Here is a 5,708-nt window from a genome sequence, read left to right as displayed (position 1 = left end):
AGATCAACCACGATTTGTAGAATGGCAGCTCGGTTTGGAGTTACAGACTAGGCTCTGGCGGAGAATATGTGTTTCTCGGGGTAGCTTTCTATGCCTTTGTGAACTGATTTATCTGAAGCAACATGGTTAAATGCGGCTTAGGGGGGTTTACTTGTTCTGACCGTAAGCAATATTTTGATCTATGATGGACGTTTCAGTTTGCTGCAGCTGGGAACCTGGGTCACATCCATGCTGGTTTTAAGATTCAGAAACGGCAGTAGCTGCTATCTCTGTATAATCTTTATGATCCCGTTGGAGCGGCCTCCACTCGATCTTACTGTTCTGATATGTAGTGCAGTACATATGTTCACCAAAAAAACTGTTGTCTAGGCAAGCAGTATACTTAACTACTAGGTAATTACGTGGGTTGATCAGGATTGGTATTACGAAATATTGGTGGGTTGATCAGAAATGGTATTATAAAATATTGGTGCTGATATTAACCGAAAGAAATTACTAAATATTTCATAGCATCTTTTTCAAAGAGTAGATCAAATAAGAAAAATTAAAAGTTAAGATGAAAGGGTGAACTGAGGCCGAGTTTGTGGCTAAAGTTTATATTTTTTGGGATTTTTTTGTCTCCCATTGCAACACATGACTTAAGGTGTTTCCAGTAGCACGTTTTGATGCGCAATTGCAATATGATTTGAGTGTGATTAAGATAGACGAAATAGTTTGACATGAGCATGTATAAGAAGATGTGTTTCCGCTAATCATTCGAATTCAATAATAACAATTTTTTTTTTTTCTAAAACACATGGGCTGTAACGTGGTCTACCGTAGCAACGATTATGCTATCTTTACCTATTAATAAAGGATTTTTTTCTCGCTTTTTTCTGTTACAATGTATCATATTTATCTTTATGATTGGAGCTTCAGCTAAGGTAGTCCTGATCCATCTCACAGGCATGTCTTATATCTTTCTAATTTAGACATAACTGTTACAATTTACTGCCATATTGATAGAGAATTTTCTTTATTTTTTATTTTGAAGTTCACATATTTTGCTCTTTCGCAGCAACGCGCGGGCATTGTCCTAGTAGAAACTAAAAGATAAACTGGGATAAAATGATTATTCTGAATTTTCAAATAAAGTTCTAAAAAATAGAGAAATACCATACGATTTCTAAAGTTTCCTGGAACCATCGTAGCCAATGAGGCTTTGTGAGTCGATGAGAAGACGTGCTACAAGCAGGGAGGCCCATTCGTTGCGGCACTTCGACCGAGGACATCCCCGTCTATGATCAAGGTATGTCGCCTCCCATCGACGAAGTCAGAGAAGAATGACATATCCACCACCTCTGGACCTACATCTTCGCTCAAGAAGAACCACCCACCAAACCGCCAGAACCTGCCGTGGATAACAACAAATGCGAGCGACACACCGAGAAATTGATATCGCAAGATCTGAAGAACAATGAGAAGACCAAGCTGCTAATCTAAAGGACCGACCAACACACGTTGCCATCAACTCCTAGACGCGTCCAAAAGGTCGTCGCTGGTGTGGGAGTAGAGTTGATGAGGCCTAAGGGCTCCTATGTGCCTAGATCTCACGAATTTGACCAAGTTTATGGATGAACTAGAACATAAATGCGCGCTTTGCCGCACCCGTCCATCTTGAGAAAAATAGAAATATTTAGAATAGTTTATATAGCACAAATAATACGACTGAGAAAAATAGAAATATTTAGAATAGTTTATATAGCACAAATAATACGACAGAAAAAATCGTTGAAGTTATAATGTCTAATATAGGTACCTCCACCTGCATGTGCTTTCATAAGGTAGCCATGGAAACCAAAGTTAAAAGTAAACCTATAATTGTGGCTATACAACACATTATCGTCGACCACGTCATAAAATACACTTAAGTAGGAATGAAACCTACTTAATTATTCAGAGCAACATCCTAATCATCAAGATTAAAAAATTCCAAAGACGGAGATACAATCCTGAGCCAAGAAGTACAAAACTATGAGGTAACAAGCTGCTTCATTTGCTATTCTCCTATCGACTGCCATCAAGACTGAAACAACCATCATTCCAACAAAACCTTCATTATTTCCAAACATATTAAGTAATATCACGAGCACATTTTCATATGTAGAAGCACTGGGCATTGACACTCTCGCTACATTCATCGGAAGCACTGGAAAAAAATCAGGAATTCACACTTCTAAAATCATTTACTGTCTGAATAACATAGATGATCAAACATGAGTGATATTTAAGGATATAAGCAGAAATTATCGTCCTTCAAAGATGAGCATGCCCTTCAAGGCGAGAGCCATTACCTCTGGCTCCATATATTTGGGTAATACAATCAATGATCTTAGTTGTCCAAACAGTGTGTCCACACTGAGACATTACGATTCCAATATGAACTAAGCATCTTGATAGTGATGACAGCAAGTTAGTGACCTGTGACAGTGGGCACACTTTTTAGTTCTTAGAAGCACTAAATAGTGAGCACTGAACTGAACATATAGTTTCCTATTGCACTCAACTAATATTTCCCTTCTGAAATTCAAATACTTTCAAGTTAAAGAAATAATTTTGCCTATTTCTAAAAGTTTTCCTATTGCGTCACCAGTGCAGCTAGCTTTTGCTGCTGCTGCTGCTGGTTCATGATTTGCAAAATTGGAGCTAATAAAATTTCACCGGTTAAATCTAGAGTAGTTATCACCACATGTCCCTTTTAGTGGAGCAACATTTGATTACACAGCTAATGAGTGTTTACTAACCATTTGTTCTGCTTAACTGAATTATTTGCTCTGCCAAACAGAAATATTACTAACCCAAAAGGAATAACATAACAGAAAAACCACATCATCTTTCAGCTTCTCCCACACACCATTGTATATATTTGTGCTTCAACCAAACCTGAGACCTCTTGTCCCCCATCAGCATGGACCTTTTCTATCATAAAGTAGCAATATATCAGCACTGCACTTATCTTGGAAATAAGAACAAAGAATTACAGGAATGTAGGATGAATAGCTCGAATAAACACATATGAGTTAAACTACAGGAATGCTAAATAGCATTATAACTCATGACCTGGTGAAAACACATGATAACTTTGACCGGTTCAAATTACACTACATCGGTACAGGTTACCTGCAAAAAAAGGTAGAGGTGGTGGGACATATATCTGAAAATTTGAACATTGTCATTGTCACAAAGAGTGAAAAGCACACAGCAGTAGTGGTTGATACTAAAAAGGTGAACTTAGGTTCATCTCTCAGGCCGTGGCGCTGAACCAAATTTTCTGTTCTCTGAATCAGGGTTGATTAATATTTACAACTTAAATTATCAACTGAATGTATTATTCCCTTTGTCAACCTTGCTGTTTTCATGGATGGGAAAAGAATTGTCAGGGCTGATGTCAAATGATTGAATAGTGCATACTGGAGTTGTCATCCATGATCAAAATGCAAAGAACAATGAGAAGCCTCTATTAGTTACAACAAAGAACAAATATCACTTGACCCAAGAATAAAAATGTCTCGATTCATATATGCCACACAAGATGCATGGCGTGGAGGGGAAGTATTCTATATAAATCTCATGCGAGTTTAACTAAGAAAAAAAGAAAAACATGAATTTATTTTGTAGTAATACAAGATATAACATTTGGTACATCTCTATTTCTTTCATTTGACAACACAGTATGAAGGGAGAAAATAGTCCTAATAATCACTCAATTTTCTTGGGGAAAGGAGTACATAAGAGCATGCTCTGAAGAAAAAAAAAGCTGAAATATTTCTTAGAATATCCCTCCTCAAAATAGGCTTTCGCACCGCTTTATTATAAATAAAGCAACTCTTAGAATATCCCTACTGTTACATATATAATATTTGTTAGAATATCCCTACTGTTACGTATCATAAGAGCATTTTTCTTGGAAAATGCATCTCTGGTAATTCAAGTGCCATCGCAAGTAACAAGCTAGTATCTGCTAACATGCTAAGAAATGTATACCCATCCAACATATTTGATCTCTTCGTGGTATCAACATGATACCAATAGTTTTGCTAAAATTGTTTGCGACATTTAACAAATCTGGTAAAAACAACATTATATCAGAATACTCAATGAAAAGGCAGAAATAATGATCGGTAATAAGATCTGACCAAACCTGTGCTAGGCTGTCAAAGTCACTTCATATTTTCTGAACCTATCAATAAGGTTAGATGGACGGTACTCTTTCTATGGGGACACCCTACATAGAAGGCCACATGGAAATATGTCAGACTAAGAAATTATTAGAAGATCCTTAAAGATGCAGAATTAACATGAGGATGAGCAGAAATCTTCGGACTGAACACTGATCGACTACATGGGAAAGGCACATGGATAAATCAAATTACGGAAGAGCATCCCTGTTATACGGTATCATCATAGAATTAGATCAGCTGTAAGTACTTTTAAGAAAAAATGATACCCAACAAGTCACTAAGAAAGCTGTGTTTGAACAAGTTCACTGGAAATAGGTATGGGGAGATTCTAGAATTGCAATTAGCCAGCAAATATTGTGTTACATCCAGAATGGAACAGATCATTTCAGTGATTCTAAGAGAGATATCTAGCGGTGCAGGAATGGACATCCGTATGGGAGTGGGGGCTGAGCGTCGCACTGCCGTTCTTGGTCATGGGCGTTGTACACAAACTTACCAGCAACATATGACAGAGCATTATGGCGGCCATTGAGATCTAAGAGAAGGGCCTCATGGACGTTTGATCGCTGGCCGTTGTCAATCCTTATTACGCTATATACGCTGGAAATAGGCTATTTGCAGCCGCCTGATGTTCGCCGTCGAACGGAATTCGTGGCTGCTAGAAGTGTCTCCTGAAACAAACAACAAATCAACTGAGAACATGGGGAACAATATGACGTCGACAGCGCAGATCATATGAGGAACCGGAAGAGGAGGTGGGCAGACATGAAACGGTCATCCACCTCCACCGGAAGGAAGGGGAACGGAAGGCGGCGCACCTACACCATTAATCGCGCGAATAAACAACAGCGACGCTCACGGCCGCCGCTCTTCTGATTTTCCACTGCCGCCGCTCTGTCGTCTTTTTTTTTTGTTTAAGCAAAGCCGCTCTGCCTTCCTGAACAGAGGGTGCTTACTTTTTTTTTTGAGGGGAAGAGGGTGCTTACATAGACAGGGGATCTGGACTCACGAAACTTCATAGGCCCATAAAAATTGCCGAGATTCGGGGCCCGGTTTACGACAAGGCTCCCAGGTCCGTTTCGGGAGTAGCGGCCCTGTTACATTGGTTGGGCCGTGACGCGAGCTCGGATGCGCCGATACGGTGAAAATGAGCAGCAATGTTCGGTCCGAGGAGCGGATGATCTGGCACGTTCAACAACGCAATCGGACGGCTTGCAATGTCAAATTGCTGTGGGTAAGCCTAGGTGGTTGAGTTATACTGATACTTAATGAGGTGGGAGATGAAGAACACAAGAACCAAATCCACAAACACACACACAAACCCAATACAAACCAATTATACTCTCTTGGTTGGTTAGATCAAGCCAATAAAATCAATCCTTGGAGAGACCCTTAGGTTGAATCCAAGAAGAGAGAGATTGGAGGAGGAAATCCACCCTAAAACTTGGATGAGAGAGGTGTTGCCCTTGAATCATCCATGGAGAGAGT

At 39.4% G+C, this 5,708-nt stretch overlaps 1 long non-coding RNA gene across 3 annotated transcripts; it reads right to left on the bottom strand.

The window, feature by feature from the left end:
• Positions 1-1,770: 1,770 nt before the first annotated feature.
• LOC124665758 lies at positions 1,771-5,154 on the bottom strand. 3 transcript variants are annotated; one of them, XR_006990677.1, is made up of 6 exons: positions 5,039-5,154; positions 4,717-4,891; positions 4,181-4,264; positions 2,838-3,159; positions 2,334-2,460; positions 1,771-2,188 (listed from the first exon to the last, which is right to left on the bottom strand). It is a non-coding gene; the product is annotated as an uncharacterized LOC124665758 (long non-coding RNA). The 3 variants fall into 3 exon arrangements; XR_006990676.1 differs by having other exon boundaries at positions 2,838-4,264; XR_006990678.1 differs by having other exon boundaries at positions 2,894-4,264.
• Positions 5,155-5,708: the final 554 nt, after the last annotated feature.

The sequence above is a fragment of the Lolium rigidum genome, chromosome 6 (genome assembly GCF_022539505.1).
Source record: "Lolium rigidum isolate FL_2022 chromosome 6, APGP_CSIRO_Lrig_0.1, whole genome shotgun sequence".
NCBI lineage: Eukaryota > Viridiplantae > Streptophyta > Magnoliopsida > Poales > Poaceae > Lolium > Lolium rigidum.
The sequence above is the reverse complement of the archived record's forward strand: the minus strand, read 5'-3'. Positions and strand labels throughout refer to the sequence as shown.